Source organism: Stegodyphus dumicola, chromosome 1 (assembly GCF_044657685.1).
Source record: "Stegodyphus dumicola isolate Sdum_Otavi_A_Nest chromosome 1, ASM4465768v1".
NCBI lineage: Eukaryota > Metazoa > Arthropoda > Arachnida > Araneae > Eresidae > Stegodyphus > Stegodyphus dumicola.
In genome coordinates, this window is record NC_140768.1 from 116,837,714 (window position 1) to 116,855,261 (window position 17,548).

A 17,548-nucleotide genomic window follows, 5' to 3' on the forward strand; every position below is an offset into this window, starting at 1 on the left:
TTTGTTTTTAGTGCCCAAGAACTAAGCTTGAATCTCTGCATGAGTAATTTCTTAACATGCTGATAATCATCCCCTTTATCCGCTGGTTCTTTTACTATTAACTGGCTACATCGTAAGGTAATAAAGGAATTAATTGCGAGACCCAATCAATCTCATTAACGTTCTCTTTTTGAGCTTGTTTCTCAAATAGCATAAAGAATAATGAAATATCTATATTACTCGGTTCAAAACGCGGTACTAGATCTTTCAAATTAACCTTTTTTTCTCTAGATTGTTCAACTTTCGAAACCGTGGAAGCTAGGCTATTAGTCTGAACCACATTCATCAGTTTTAACCTTTCCAATTCAAAAACTCGCTCCCGCTCTCTTGTTCGGCTATTTCTTCTGCTTTTCTCTGCTCAGCCGCAGCCCAAATTCTTGCCGCGTATTCTTTCGCAGCTTCTTCTTCATAGTCCTCGGCATTTAGAATAGCCTGCCTAATTTCTCTTACTCTATTTGCCTGAGACACATTTGTTTCAAACTCCTCCGCTAACTCCAATAGCAGAACTTTAGTAAATTTCCTCATAAACTCACCCATTATGGAAAATTAAAGAAAAATAACCTACCCCGGAATACAATAACACAAAAACAACAACAGGTCTATCTCTCCAAAACTGAATAATTCCCTAACAATTCTGAGCACAAATTGCCTTACAACACTTAATGATAATACCTATGCCTACAAACAAAGCGTATATTAAAAAAATGCTAATTAAGAGGCAACCTTTTCCTGCTCTATATCCAAAATAAGCCTAGTCTCGAATAACTGGCATAACCTCTCCAAATTCACAAAAATGGTACTCACCAATTTTGAAGACGCCTTCGATTGACTCTCCTGGCACTACTTGGATATTCTTCCGGGAAATTTCACTATTTTGCGGCACTAGATCACGCTTCCTCTGGCGTTCCCTACTGACACACTGTCACTTGTCACTGAAGAGGCTTCACCACGCGAACTGTCCTTGCACGCAAAATTAGATCGTTCTTGAAGAGAAGAAAGTCTTGACTGTTTACATAAAACTCAAGTTCACAGGCGAAAAAGTCCGTTCCTAAATTTACTCTCAGGAACAATCCCTAAAAGCTGCCACCAAATTTTAATATTTACTGCTGTGGTGTAGTGGCCGAAACCGCTATGCAAACCCTGGGTTGTGACATCAGGTTCAAAACAAAACACAGCATAAAAATTTTATTGAACGCTAAAAAAATGGCTACATACAATTCTACAAGAGAGAAACTTATCATCAAATTCTATAAATTTTACATGCGAGAGCAATTCGTGGTTCTCGAGCTTGCGTTTTTAACATTGCCAACGATTTAATTATTTTAATAAAGACTATTTTAACAACTATTGAAAACGCGTTTGTAAGTTAAAAAAAATAATAATTTTCAGCTTATTCTCACGAGACATCCTTGTCCATATAAATCTTCAGTCTCTTCTTCTTTTATGTAATCTTATCACAGGGCCAACTCTGTTAGAATTTTGATAGCTTCGGCTATATATCTTTAGTTAAGATTAGTTTAGTTTAATTCTTAGTTTCTTAAGTTCAAGCCCAAGAGTCGACTTTATTGTTCTACTTTAAGACGGAGTTTTGTTAAACTTTAATTGGAATAATAAAGGGTTATTTTACCCTTCTATCTTGTCGTTTCCTGTCACACTAACTCAAGCGATTATTCGCTTATCAGTTCTTAAGATTCTTCACTTCCAACAGTAACTTAGAATTACACAGTGAGAAGTCCTACAACACAAAAGTACTCGTACAACTCTCCTCTGTATGACAGAGGAGATTGTAGTTATGACTTCAAACTACTAAAACGTTGAACATTAGGCAATGCAAAGAGAAAGCTCACATTATGATCTCGCAATAATCTGAACTAAACTGAAAACTTATGCTCTCGCCAAGCTTATACAGTTTTACCCCCATCCGAGCTGTAGCTAGGGTCATAAGCGCTCGTGGACAACTAAAGATATCGCGCCCCTTCCTTTTTTCTAAGAATAGAAAATATTTCATTCTAAAATTTCGTTATCTCAGTTTGGCAGCCCTGGTGCAATTTGGCTACAGCTGGGAACAGATGTCCCTCTTCTCCCCCCCCAACTACGTCACTGCCACCTTCCGACAGAGAAATTTTCAGTAACTTCAATTTCTTGAAATTGCTGGAAGGCATGCACAGTTACAGCTACATAGGGCCGTGTATAGTTACAGTTACATAGGATCGGATGCAGTTACAGTTACACAGTGATCAGACTAGTTACAGCTATATAAAGATCGGATCAAAATCTCGTCAAATGTGGCGATAAAAAATTACTTGCCATAATTATCGCCAGCTTGGTGCAATCTCACCAAAATTTACCTTTATATTAAATGGACTTAACCCTGTACCCCTATTTTTCCGGCGATGGTTCGCTTTCTGAAGACTTCCATGTTACATTCTACAAGAAATGCTACAATTTACATATGATTTCACTAAACTTATATGTATGCAAAATTCGTAACAATAGGATTGAAATGATAACTAACTACAAATAAGATTGTAGAACAGAAATCTGAAAGGAATGCTAATGAACAGAGCTTTTCAATTTAATGAAAACGCTTACAAAATTATGAAAGGACTTCATTCCTAAATGTTGGCTATTTATATACATACTAAAGTAAAAAATAAGTAAATAAATAAATAAATACTAATTTTTGGCATGCTTATAGGTTTAAAAATTTCTGCTCGTAATATATACGAGATATTCTTCCGATCAGTGGCGGATTTATGAAATGGTGCGCTTTGAACTTTCAGGAGGCCCTTGTATGTAAGTATGTTTACTTTATTTTTAAAAATCGAATGTAGACACCATATACCTCCTTGTACACCTATTAAATTATGCAAATTTTTTACTTCATTTAAACATATTTTCTCGAATTATTCTAACTTAATTAACTGATTCCTAAAGAGGTAAGTTGAAAATGACATCGGAAATAGCGAATTTTGAAATTAAATTTAGCCGGTAAGTTTTTGTCGTAAGGAAGTCAAACTTCTTGTAATTTTATTATTTCATAACGAGTATAAAACTTTCCCGAATGTAAATATAGAAACTGATAGACCTTAATCACAATTAAATTTGCTATTGGTCGAAAATATTGTTTTTAAGTTTGACGTTGCTAAAACACGAATATTTTCGTGTTTATATATATAAACATTTTTAATTACTTTTTGAGGAATGAGGTTATTTTTCAAAATTTTAACGAAGTATAGTACTTTTTCTTGGAGGTGTTTTGCTTTGGAGTAATTAAAAATACCTTAAAAAAAGCTGGCATTAGCCTTACCAACTTTTAGATTTTTTTAATTAGATAATGAAATTTTATACTTAAAGCCCAATGGGACGGTATAAAGTGGATGGCTGATTCTGAAAATTTAATGTATAAATGTACAGATAATTCTTGTCACTACGTCTTCTTTCCTCTTAAAATTTGTTTAAAGAAGGACAAAAAATTTGCAGATCCTTTTAATTCTAATCAGCTGTGAGTGAATTGTGTTAAGGTTGACTCTTTTAGAAATATTTGAATTCCAGTTGGTTAGTTTAAGTGTTGAATTCTCTTCTTTTGTCATAAACTTTTATTAAATTGTAATCTATAATATGTAAATCAAGGTAGACTATATTATGTTATACGGTATTTATATTATTAAGTTTTAGTCACGAAGGGTAGATATTAGCATTTTCTATCTTGTTGAAGTTGTTGAAGGTTATTACGTCATCAATATATCGAAAGATGTGTTGGTAAAATTTATGATCTTCCTTACTGAGTGAACGTATAAAAGTTAATTCTTTTGTAAAAAGGAATAATTCACATACAGAACTTGAAAAATTACCTCCCATTGGAGTTCCTTGTATTTGTTTAAAGATGCTCTTGTTAAATTGAATAAAATTATTGAAAAGTACACATGAAAGAAAAAGTTGCCATTTTTCAGTATTTATTATTGTAGAAATTTGTGGTAATAATTCAGGAAGAGCAAGTAAACTTTGATGAATTTCTTCAAGTGGTAAGGTAGTATAGAGGTTGACCACCAGGGAGAAATGGTGGCGCCTGAACAAGGACAAAAAATTTGTTAAAATCATTAAAATTTATTCAATTACAGAATGTGCTCAATGTGTGCTCCATTGACATGAATTACATGTTGAAAGTGCATTATAGCGTGTTCAATGGTAGCGAGAAGTAACTCTCGAGGGATTTCAGCAAGATGGCGTGTAATGCTGGCGCTCAACTCAGGTAAAGACATAATTCCTCCTCCATAAATACGGTCTTTTAGGAATCCCCACAACCAGAAATCACAGGGATTTAAGTCAGGTGAATGAGGAGGCCAGGCATTCGGAAAAGCTCTGGATATTACACGATTCTCGCCAAGTTAGCACGAAGCAGTTCTTTGACTTGGCGCCCAGTGTGGGGAGTTGCTCCATCTTGCATGAAGGCAGTGGTCTGATAAAACAGTTTTACCAGTAAAGCTCGATCTTTCCTCTGTAAGGTCATGATTAACGATGATAGAGGCACGCAGAAGGCTTTTCTGGCTCTGGCTACAAATCTCTTTATAGGTTTGACTAATTTGCATAAGGAATTTTTGAAAATTGCCATTCTGGTGGTCAAAATTTGAACTATTTTTTTATTGCATAAATCCTTTCCCCATAGGTCATATAACTTATATACCGAATTTTATCAAAATCCATTAGGCAGAACGGGTTCTACGGGGAGTCTGAACGTAACCTTCGAAAGGGAGAAGGCCATGACACTTAATCAACATGGCGGAGCTTTCCGTCCGATGTTATCGTCGGAAAGTCATCTGGATTTTTAAATTTTCGTGGGAAATATAACTTTATCATGTTGCTTAGTTAATTAAAATAGCTGAAAGAAAGGAGGCTTTATATACATACACACTATTCAAGCTTTTTACAGATATTTTAATTAACTTTGTGCATAAATATAATTGAAAGAACCGAAAAACAAACGAGCATTTTACAAAAATTTAAACGCTGATTGAAAATTGCTACTGTCATGATAAAGTGGGAAGGGGTTCTTAAGATAATAATTAATATTTTATCTAGGCTCAAGTATTAATTTATTCGCGTTTCAGAGCAAAATATATAACTATCAACTTCTATATCTCCAGCATATGTAAATGAAATACTATATAAATTAGCTAATAAATGTGATAAAAATATTTCATACAAGAAACATACCTAAATCTTATAACAAAAAAGCCTTCCAACATTCATATTTGAAATGAAATAACCTAAGAAACAACATACACAACTGGCAAATAAAAAAATAATAAAAAGTATATAAATGATAGTCGTAATTCCCATTATCCTCAAATTTAGAAGCTAAAAATATGTATATACATCTGCATATGATTCAAAGAAATGGTGCTAAGAAACATCTGCATTACTAGTAAATACTGTAATCCATAACTACTGCATTTTTAATCATGTAATATTTAAAAAAACATTAAATTTTACATTAAGTGAAAATTGCAGTTCTGTTATTTTTCTCTTTGAATTTGTAGTTTATCTCTTGGTATGAATACGGATGTTGCAAGTTATGTTTTTTAATTATTACATTTGAATACATTCCATTTTCATTGTTAATTTTTGTGCATGCTTGTGATAGCAATAAAATTCAAAATAAATGGGAAAAAACTTTGTTGTGTGCTATTTAATGAAGAGAAGATTTAAATGTGCAGTTCTTACTATTGTGTATATTATTCAAATCATTTCTGTGCAGTATCCAAGGAAAAGTACCCAAAGGAATGCTATTGATTTGAAAAAATAAATAAAATGGCCGTGAGAATCTGACATTGTCTAAAACAAGTGTATATTTACATATGATCGAAAGAAACGATGTTAAAAATAATCAGCATTGCTGCTAATTACTGTACTTTTAGCAGCTTGCTATTTAAAAAACACTAAATGATTTTTTATTAATTGGAAATAGTAGTTCTGTTACTTTTTTTCCGTAACTTTCGAACACTGCATAGTTTATGTGATTTTTTAAAATATTGCCACATACACTAAATATGTCTAATAACTAATATAATGTTGTTTGTTAGGTTATGCAGATGTATATACATATTTTTAGCTTCTAAATTTGAGGATAATGGGAATTACGACTATCATTTATATACTTTTTATTATTTTTTTATTTGCCAGTTGTGTATGTTGTTTCTTAGGTTATTTCATTTCAAATATGAATGTTGGAAGGCTTTTTTGTTATAAGATTTAGGTATGTTTCTTGTATGAAATATTTTTTATCACATTTATTAGCTAATTTATATAGTATTTCATTTTCATACGTTGCAGATGTAGAAGTTGGTGGTTATATATTTTGCTCTGAAACGCGAATAAATTAATACTTGAACCTAGGTAAAATATTAATTATTATCTTAAGAAACCCTTCTCAATTTATCATGACAGTGGCAATTTTCAATTTTCAATCAGAGTTTAAATTTGTGTAAAATGTTTGTTTGTTCTTCGGTTCTTTCAATTATATTTATGCACAAAGTTAATTAAAATACCTGTAAAAATCTTAAAAAATGTGTCTGTATATAAAGCCTCCTTTCTTTCAGCTATTTTATTTAACTAAGAAACATGATAAAGTTACATTTCCGACGAAAATTTAAAAATCTAGATGACTTTCCGACGTAACATCGGACGGAAAGCTCCGCCATCTTTATTAAGTGTCATGGCCTTCTCCCTCTCGAAGGTCACGGTCTGAATAGGATCACTTTAATTATAACCACCCTGTACAGAATTTGAATGTTCTACGGCTAATCGTTTTTGAATTATGAGAAATATATCGTACGTGCGTGTATATGTCACAAAAAAGTTCATTTTGAATCTATTTGATAATCCATTTTGGAATAGAGTATACTTCATTTCCGTGCATGCATATGTCTGACAAAATAATAGACAAAATGGATTCGCCAACGTCAAATAGATTATTTGCTTGTAACTCTGAAAACCGAAGTTCTTCGCAATTACAATACTTCCTTTATTTCGTACAAGGAAGTAGCAATATTAAAAAATGCAAACAAAAGAAGTCTGGAACAATTTTTTTTTAGATATTAACTGTCGCTTAAAAAGGGATCTTTTAAGTTTAATAGGGTTTACCAGCAGATATTATCCATGTAGTTGACCCAGGTAGAATAGAGTAATATTTTAGAGGATATTAGATGAATATGCATTTAGACTAACATGAGAATATTCTACTTAATTGAAAAGAAATACAACGTCCTTCTGTAAAAATACTGAATGTTTTTAATGTGATATATCATGATTTCATTGCATTTTAATTTTAAACAAATTTAAATTTAAATTTTAACAAACACGTATAAAAGTAAAAAAGCAAATTTAAAGCCAAAATTTAAAAAATAAATTTAAAAATATTTAAAAATATGTGTAAATTTATAAAAGATTTAATTCTCGAACTAATCTACAATATCATTTAAATTCAGAAGCATAAGCAAATCAAGTGCAAAACCAATCAATGAAAATAAATTCACTAATTTAGCAAATTAAAATTAATCCAAACATTTTTTTTTTTTTTTTTTTTTTTTTTTTTTTAATGCATAAGTGAATGACTGTTGAGCAGGCAGGAGACAAGGGAAGTTGCCTCCAAACCTAACTCTCCAATCATTCAATTCGTGTTTCGTCATTCATGCAGGCAAGGGTAAAAGTCAAGAATTAGCATTTAAGAATTAAAGTACTAAAAGGAAAATACTAATGAAGTCTTTTGAGAAACAAGCAAGTAAAGTCAAGTATTAAATTAAACTTTTTTTTAAAAATTAATTTTTTTTAAATTAATTTTTTATAAAAAATAATCTAAAAACCATTTTTAATTTTTTTTTTTAATTTTGGCTCTAAATTTGCTTTTTTACTTTTATACGTGTTTGTTAAAATTTAAATTTAAATTTGTTTAAATTTAAATTTCATTCCTTGCAGCAATGGCGCAAAGAACTATTTAATTGAATTTATTTTTAAATTAAATTTAATTAAATTCAATTTCTTATTAAACAATGATTTCATTGCATTTAAATTTAAATAAATCCTATTAAAACGTTAAAAAAATCATAATAATATTCTTAAGAACTATGGTAGGATTTCACTTGTATACAAACTTAAATAAAAGTTCTTCAGAATCTAGTATACTGACGAGCGAGTTATCACTGCAGTCTGAATTAAGATGACAAATTTCCTACGAAGATTACGATAAGCTTTTATAAAATTTTTAATTTTAACAGAAGCCACTATTTGTGCTACAAAACAAGCACTTGCTGTTATTTAAAATAACATAAGAGGAAATTCATAGTAAAGTAACCTAGTCAGAGATAACTACTTAAACGGAATTATTTTAACGGCGCGTATTAAACGGCGACTAACAAAAGGGATAAATCCGGAATAAACTTTGGCAGAGCTGACGATAGGACGCAACTGCTAGAGAGGCTGTCGGATTTAATACTTACAAAACTAATTTGCTTTCTGGTGAAGAATAAGGAAAGAAGAAAGTAAAGGTTTGAATCATAAAAACTGGTTAATTACGAGTAACATAAACCTTATAATATAAAAAAAAAGTTTAAAACTCTGGAAGGATTAATTAAAAAGGACTTTTGTTTCTTCGAATTTTAACTGTGACCCAGAAAGATTCCTTTAAAATTTCATACATTTTATTAGCAGAGATTATCCATATATATGGCCCTGGTGGAATAGCGAAACATTTTAGAGGATATTTGATGAATATGCATTTAAACTAATATGGGAATCTATATCCTTTGCATATTAAAAAAGTGAAAAAATATGTAATGTAGTTCTATAAAATATTTAATGTTTTAAATTAGATATATCACGAATTAAATGCATTTTTAATTAAACCAGTCTGATTCAAAAAAAAAAAATCTGATGTAGACACCCCCTGACTTTCTTGTACGGTTTATTAAATAATACAAACTTTTGTTGCACTTCATTTAAACTTATTTTCTCGAATTATTCTAACTTAATTAACCGAATCCTCAAGGTAAGATATATCAAAAACTCCAAATTTTGAAGTTAAATATCGCGGCTAATTTTTGTCGTTAAGGGTGTCAAAACTCTTATAATTTTAGCTTTTCCTAAAGGGTATAAAACTTCCCCAAGTTTTATACCCTTTAGGAAAAACTAAAATTCCGTTGTTTGTTCAAAATTAATTTTATTTTAAATATAACATGAAAACATGAAAATTTTAGTTATTCAAAACACTTCGGTAACCTGAAGTATATAACTACTACCAACGACAACGAAACTAAAGGACAGGTAAAGACTATTTTGGTACTGCCGACTGCAATAAAAAAGTGCGATTCACAACTATGCAGATGCTTATGTAGTCCCATATACTACTTAATTTCAACTTGCTGTGGCTAATCGTTTTGAGTTATGCGGGACGGAAAAAAAATCCATCTTTAATCCATTTTACAATCCGTTTTAGAAAAAAAAAAAAAAAAAAAGAGTCCTTTATTCTGTCTGGTGATATAGACGTCAGGGGAAAAAAAACAAAGGGAGAAAAATAGAAAAAAGTCAAAATTGATATTTCCTTTGAAATCTGAAATCCAAAAGTTTTCTAGTTTATTATTAAAAAAATTCATATAAGAATGTAAAAATGAGCATTATTTATAACTGACATTGAGCCATAAAGATTATAAACAAATTCCATTTTATTTAGAAACAATCAACAGAAAGTGATAACATGCTTAAAGCTCGTTGCTATTCCGTCGGTTCCATGCTTTAACTTCGAATCGGCGAGAGGTAATATGTGTAGGCGGCTAGTGATCGTTACTTTCGTACTAATATTTTTTGTTACCTTCGGGTGACGCATTAAACTGTCACCGACATTCTTCATCACCAGCTCGTCACTGTTTATTTACAATCTTAAATTTGTGTCATCTACAGCTTTCCCATTTCGCAAAAACAAAAAACGCATTAAGTTTAAAGAACTTTTCCTTTTTCAAGAGCCTGTTCCCTTAGTTACAAAAGCCAAATACCTAGGAGTGAATTTTAACCATAATCTCACTTGGACCAGCCATATTAAGAATGTTAAAAATAAAGTAATTGGAATTATGTGCAGATCTTTCCAGTAATTGGAAAATTGTCTAACCTTAGCCTAAGAATCAAGAGACATATTTATACTACTTGTATCCGACCTATTCTTTGTTATGCATCTCCAGCTTGGAATACTGCCTCTCCTAATCAATTACATCAACTTCAAATAGTACAGAATAAATTTCTTCGTATTCTCACTGATGCTGACTTTCTCATCCGAAATGAACTTCTTCATAGAGATCTTAAGCTTGAAACCATCACAGAATTCATTAAAAGAACATACGAGAAATTCTTCTCTAAAGCTGTCCAATGCGACGATGTGAACTATTTCCAAGTCTTCAACTACGAAATACTCAATGAAGACCGCAACATAAGACCACTTGCTGCTCACACCTTCATAGGATAAGACTTCTGCTTCTTCTCTTGCTCCTCAATTGTAGGCGGTAATTTCTTTCATTTTATCTGATAAAGACAGTGTTGTACTCTAAGTTGTTTGGATTGCTAGTGTGAAGTTGTAATAGTCGTTGTGTATTGATTTTCTGTTGTATGGATTGAATTTGTGTAGTTTTATAGTAGTATTGAACTTTTGTTCTTGTTGTATAGCATTTTGAACCATGTTTTGCATTTGCCGTTTCTCTGAATTGTGAAGAATCCGTTTGGATTTTCTTCATCTTTGTCAAGTTCCGTTCACCTGCCTTTGGCCTTTTTCCTTTTGGTATCTCTCTCACTTTTCTTTTCTCCGTTTTCTCATCCAAGATGTTTTCCATTTCCTGAATTCATTATGTCATATGCCCTTGGGCTTAATTTAAGGAACCGGCAACGTTGCAACTGCAATAGCTCGGTAATATAGAACTGTCTAAGCTTTCTCATTTCATAATCCATCTTCGATGCTTAATTTGTCACATGTTATTATTACTCTTCAAAACTTATTCAAGATCATCACCAGGTTCTTTTTGCATCAATGTTAGAACTTCTTAAACTGTTCTACAAGGGGAAGGGCCTTCGGCCCAGGTATCCTGGTGACCGAAGCACCGTTCTACTGGAGAAGGTAATATGTTAGGCACTTCTAATTAAATACATATTTTTCTTACATAATTAAATTACAGAGAGTTTTTATACACTTTTAGAATGCTTTCTAGCAGTTTTATTAATGCTACATATTTAATGTGAGTTTTCCTTTTAATGTTTACATGGACATTTTGAAACAAAAATAAATTTAAAACTAGCAGACGATATTTCTCATTTCAGATAATAAGCTATTGCCAGAAATTTTTATTCCAAAACATTAGCTTTAATTTTAAGTTCTTTTTCATTATAAAAATGTTAAATAAAAAATATTAAAAATGTTAAATTAAGAAATATGACTTAAAATGTTAAAAAAAGCTCAATAAAAATGTTAAAAACATTACTTAAAAATTCCTTTTCATTCTCTTCAGGTTCGAATTCTGTCGCGGACACCAGTAATTTATTGTTAGAACTGAGTCAATAAAATAGCGATGCTTATATAAACAACATATTTATTCAAATATATATGTTCAGGAAGAAAACAATTTTAGTCTTACGTACATTAAATACTTCGTAAACTTTAGAACCCAGTTCAAAACATAACTTAACAACAATTACATTTTTCTGACGTTGCCAAATTCCAAACTATGAAACCTTATAATTTTACTATTAAGACAAGCACACTTTCATTTACGTCATAATTAAAATATCGATTCGGAACACATTCTAAAATTCTGTAAACAAGACTTTATTCTAAAAATGCATAAATGTGAAAGTAGCGCAAGTCTCATTTTTTTCAGTTACTTTTCATTCTAAAAATGAAAAAATGTTAAAAATGTTATTTAAAATGTTAAACAAAAAATGTTACTTAAAATGTTATTCAAAAATGTATTTAAATTGTTGAACAAAATATTCAAAATGTGAAAATATTATTTGAAAACAATTGAACTTTTTTTAGTTCTTGTTCATACTAAAATTGTGTATACAAAAATTCATTCTAAAAATGTGTCAATGTGTAAAAATATTATCCGAAATGTTAAACAAAAAATGTTAAAAACGCTGTTTAAAAAATATTCTTTTTTTTAAAGTTTTTTCACATTTAAAAAATGTGTAAACACTCTCTGTGCAGCACAATATCCAAATTTTAGAATATCTGGATGGGCTACGGTTCCAGTTACTGATTTTTTTTTTTTTTTTAAATTGAAAGGGTTAAAAACTTCTGATAAGCAAAAAATTAACGAAATGTGTCAAGTAAAAATGGATTTTGCTTACCTGACTTCGCTTTTTCCAATTCGTATTTCAAACTCTCCACTTCTAAATCATCATCCAAGCCTTCCGCCAGTTGCTTTTCGTCTAGCTCTTCGTTCTGAAAGAACGTAGCGTCAGTAAACACTTCGTGTTAGAAAAAAGCAAATTCATGTTTAAAAGCCTGTCTGTCGAAAGTGAGCTTATCAGAGCGAGGCGACCGAAAATTGATGACTTTCCTCAAAAAAAACTAGACATATGCAGTTACCAAGAATGCATTACTGGCACACTTTCTTTTTGCGCTGAATAACGGATTATAATTCATATCGCTTATCGAATTCCAGTTAAAAATCGTAACATGGGAGGCAGGTGTTAGAATCGCTGTGAGAGCTTTTTGAGATATAATATATGTTACTCGATTTTTAAAATTATATTTTCAAGACAAAGAACATATTCAAATTGTTAACCATATCACATTTTCACGCATATTTTAAGCACTATGTTTTTTCCAATTTTACTATTATTTGCTATCTAATTGAATGTTGCAAAGCATGAGTGGTTTTGCTTAAGAGGAGAAAGGATATATGAAAGGATTCAGATTTTAACATCGCACCAGAGGATTTGATAAGATTTTTTATACTCTCATTGAGCATCGTAGGTTACAAATCTGGCTATCCGATTTGAACTCGCAAAAATAACAACAGAAGCTAACTAAACAACTACTGAGATATGATGTTCTCTGTCTGGCTTTTTATAGCTTTGAATCGCCCGTGAGAGATTCTAGTCATTTCTGCTTCTCGAGATTTCTGGAAAGCAAAGCAGGAGAATTATGGTTACAGCTAACATAGTAGTCAATTACATTTATTCAAATTAAATATAAATTGGCAGTGGCAACACATTGCTTTCAAATGACCAAATTTGTGGATTAAAATTGAAAGATCTTACATTTTGCCAATTCTTACGTTTTTCCTAATGGCAACAGTATAGCACTCCAGAGAAAATCCCCCCCCCTCCCGAAGTGTTACTACTTTTCGCTTTCAAATCGAGAAACTCAGAAACTGTTTCTTTGTAAAAATTTTGTCAAATCCGTACAAAATACGAAATAAATAAAAAATAAATTTGAAATTCAAAATTCGGGCTTCTAGGGGCACATATTCAAGTGAAGGACTACTTACATACATACAGATTCTTGACTATTTAATTTTTTTTTAATTACATTGCGATTGTATTTGGTGGCCAACAGTTTGAATAGTGATCCGGACAAAAAGTGAGTTCTGAGATTACTTCTGGTACTAAAAATAATATAATAAAACAAATAGTTGAAAATTCTTTGGTCTTTCTCAAGGAGTAGCCACAAAATTTTCAGCAGAGACACGCTTCTGAATTATATCTGGATGATTATAAATCAAAAGCAATGACAAATAAAATTAAATACTAACAATAATTTAAGGCAATTTATTTTTTTATATCGGGTTGTCCGGAAAATAATGCAGGTTTTTGCGATTTTTTATCTTTCCTGTACATTTTTAGCAACAAAAATATTTTGAATTACATTGGTTTATATATTATTTTGAAGCTCTATTTTCTCTCTATATTTCTATAATAATCATTTTGTTTCAAAATTATTTTTAAAAATATTTACTAATTTTTTTTGTTCGGATGTCAAAACGGGATTTTCGGCAAATTTACTTTTATGAGTACAAGCTAGGCCGCAGCGCAGCACAGATGGCTCGAAATGTCAACGAAGTATGGGGCGAGGAAAGTGTTAATGAATCTACAATTCAAGGATGGTACCAAAAGTTTCGTCGTGCAGAATTTGACCTGGAAGATCAAGAGCGTCGTGGACACTCTTCGGCTGTAGATGACGACGATTTGAAGACTTTAGTTGAAATAAACCCATGCACAACCATTCGAGAGCTTGCGAAAGAGCTTGGCATAAGTAAAACAACGATTTCTGATCACTTGAATCTTAAGGAAAGTCAAAGAAACTCGATAAGTAGGTGCCTGACGAATAGAACGAAAATTAAAAAAAAAAAAAAAAATGCCTTTTGATGTGTCGTCTGATCTTCTCTGCAACAACGACCCTTTCCTTAATCGAATTGTTACGTGCGATGAAAAATGGATTACCTCTAACAACTGGCGATATTCGGCTCAGTGGTTGGACCACGGTCAGACACCACAAAACTTTCCAAAGCCAAATTTGCACCGAAAGAAAATTATGGTGACTGTTTGGTGGTCTGCGGCCGGTCTCATTCATCACAGCTTCCTAAATCTGGGCGAAACGATTACGCCAGATGAGTACTGTTAGCAAATCAACGAAATGCACCAAAAATTGCAGCGCATGTGCTCGGCATTGGTTAACAGAAAAGAGGCAAGTTCTTCTCCACGACGATGCTCAGCCGCACGTCATGCAACTGACCCTACAGAAATTGAACGAATTGGGATACGAGATACTCCCTCTTCCCCCATATTTGTCTGACCTCTCACCACTTTTTCAAACATCTGGATAACATTCTGCAGAAGAAATGCTTCAAAAACCAAGACGAGGACCAAAACGCCTTTAACAACTTTATCGCGTCCAGAACTCCAGAATTTTATTCTACCGACATAAATAAACTTACATCTCCTTGGCAAAAATGCATTGATTCGGCTGATGCTTATTTTGATTAATAAAATTGTTTTTCAGTTATGATATTTTAAAGATATAGGTTAAAAACCTTCATTATTTTCCGGACAACCTAATAAATAATAAAAATAAAGGATGCAATAAAATCAATAATGTTTTTAAAGTGGTTTAGTTCACGGATTCTTGCTTTGTACAGTTTAAGAATTTTTTTTTTTTTTTTCAAAAATTTATTACGTGCTTCGTCGTTAGGCATTACAGGGGAAGTACGGATGCCTCATGGAGGACTTTTTAAAGGAAGCTGGCTTGTATGCGTTTTACACAAGGGGAAAACCACAAAAACATCCATGCGGCCAGTCCGTTTGCCGGGACTCGAATCGTGAACTGAAGTACCATTGCTCAGTGGCTTTTAACGTTTGGACGCTAGTACAGTTTACGTTTGGTATACGATTTTTTGCTTTGAGTCACTTTGGAGTGAATTATATCTTGACAATTTGTTAAAAGACTAAAGCATTTTTAAAACAAATTAATTTATATTTTATTTTATTGTATTCTTTATTTGTATTATTTAAAAAAATAATTGCTTTAAATAACTTTTTATTAGGTTAACATAACAAACGAAAAGTTATAGAGAAATTAGGTATTTTTGGAAGCAGGAGAGTTGAAAAATCAGCAACGCCTTGGCCGGGAATCGAACCATGGACCTCTGAAAATACAAGCCCAGCGTGCAGACCACCACACTACGAAGGCATGCTAAGAAAGCGGGAGAAATACCTTATATACTCCCCATTTTAAAGGGTAACTAGGGTTTTAGGGGACAAAATCGCCAAATCCTGTTGGTGGAAAATCATCATTCGCCACCCTTTTAGTTCGGGCGCCACTGTAGAGACATTAGGAATTTTGAAGCAGGAGAGATGAAAAATGAACGACGCTTTCTCCGAGAATCGAACCACGGATCTCTGGAAATATGCGTCCATAACTAAGCTGAAGATTCTCGTTCACTTGTAAGTAATGCAGTAGTACAGACCACCACACTACGAAGGCATGCTAAGAAGGCGAGAGAAATACTTTATAAACTTTTGATATAGAAAAAATTAAAAACTACAGGATAGATTTCATTTTAAATAATTTTAAACGCTAATCAACCCTCTTTTTATTAAATTCCTACTATTAGCTCACGCTCTCTCTATATCTTGTTGAAATTTTCAGTAGTGAATAAAATACTTTTTATTCATCCATTCAAGTTCAAATACATTTTTTGAACTTGTAGTGGATGACACTTGATTTTAATACGGTTTTTCCAGATGTCAAAATTTTTAAAAATTTTTAATTTAATTTTTTTGTATTTATTTATTTATTTATTTATTTTTGCATTTAAAAATTTTTTCTTTCTGACCTAAGTAGGAATTGATAACTTTTTTTATATTACTTGTTTTAATTAATGTAATTAAATAAATTGTAAATGAACATTCTGCTGAAAATTTTGTTAAACCAGCATACCGTTTTGCAATTAAAACCAGTTGACTTAAAAGATTGCAGGTAATAGTTTAATGGAATTTACTACTGAACGGGATTTTATTCATTTATTTATTTGGCGCGAAAGGGGTAAGAAACGACTCTATGTGAGATCCGGAGAGTATTCGGAAAGCGGGGAATGTGCACAAGTAAAAATGCACATAATGTGCATTTTAAAAAGCACATAAGTATGTGCACATAAAGTAAAAAGTTTTATGAAAGTTCAAAAATTGCTTATAAATTTCTTTTCACTTACTTGCTCAAATTTGAGACGCTTTCTCAGAAGACTGCAAGTTCTTCGGAGCGCGGCTTCATTGGAGAGAACATGCAAAAACCTGTGAATTACTCTGGAAAAAAAAATATTTAGCTAAAATAACATTCTGAATTAATGATTATTGGAGGAGCCAAAGCAATAAGTTAATTGTGAATTTATGAATATTACACTGATCCTTGTTCTGAAAATTTATGATTATGCTAATTCTTGTTTGCAAATTTATGAATATTACGGTGATTCTTATTAACTGCAAATTTATGAATATTACCCTGATTTTTGTTCTCCGCAAATTTATGAATATTTCGCTGATTTTGTTGAATGCAAATTTATGAATATTACTCTGATTCTTGTTGCTGCACATTTATGACTGTTACCTTGATTCTTGTTCCTGCACATTTATGACTGTTACCCTCATTCTTGTTGCTGATAATTTATGAACATTATGCTGATTCTGGGTATCTGTCAGCTTGTAAACATTACACTGATTTTTGTTATTATGATAAATAACTGTTTTGTTATTATTACATGGTATATTTGAAACAAAATAAAGAATATTCTAGACTTACACAAAGAGCTTCAGAGAAGAAATTAAGCTGTTTTTAAACTCTTCGAAACTAAGCTGAAGATTCTCGTTCACTTGTAAGTAATGCAATTCTAACCCTAAAATAAATAAATAAATAACTATGTATGTACATTAAAAGAAAAAGAAAATATTGAAACAACACAAATAATTACCATTTGATTTG

General features: G+C 31.6%; 1 protein-coding gene across 1 annotated transcript in view; it reads right to left on the bottom strand.

Moving 5' to 3' along the window:
- The window catches only part of LOC118195959 (sphingomyelin phosphodiesterase-like), a 203,475-nt gene extending 190,958 nt beyond the window's left edge, over positions 1-12,517 (bottom strand). Inside the window, exon 1 of the mRNA XM_085819714.1 lies at positions 12,418-12,517. The gene's annotated coding sequence lies outside the window, so the exon portion shown is untranslated. The remainder of the gene's footprint in view (positions 1-12,417) is intronic.
- Positions 12,518-17,548: the final 5,031 nt, after the last annotated feature.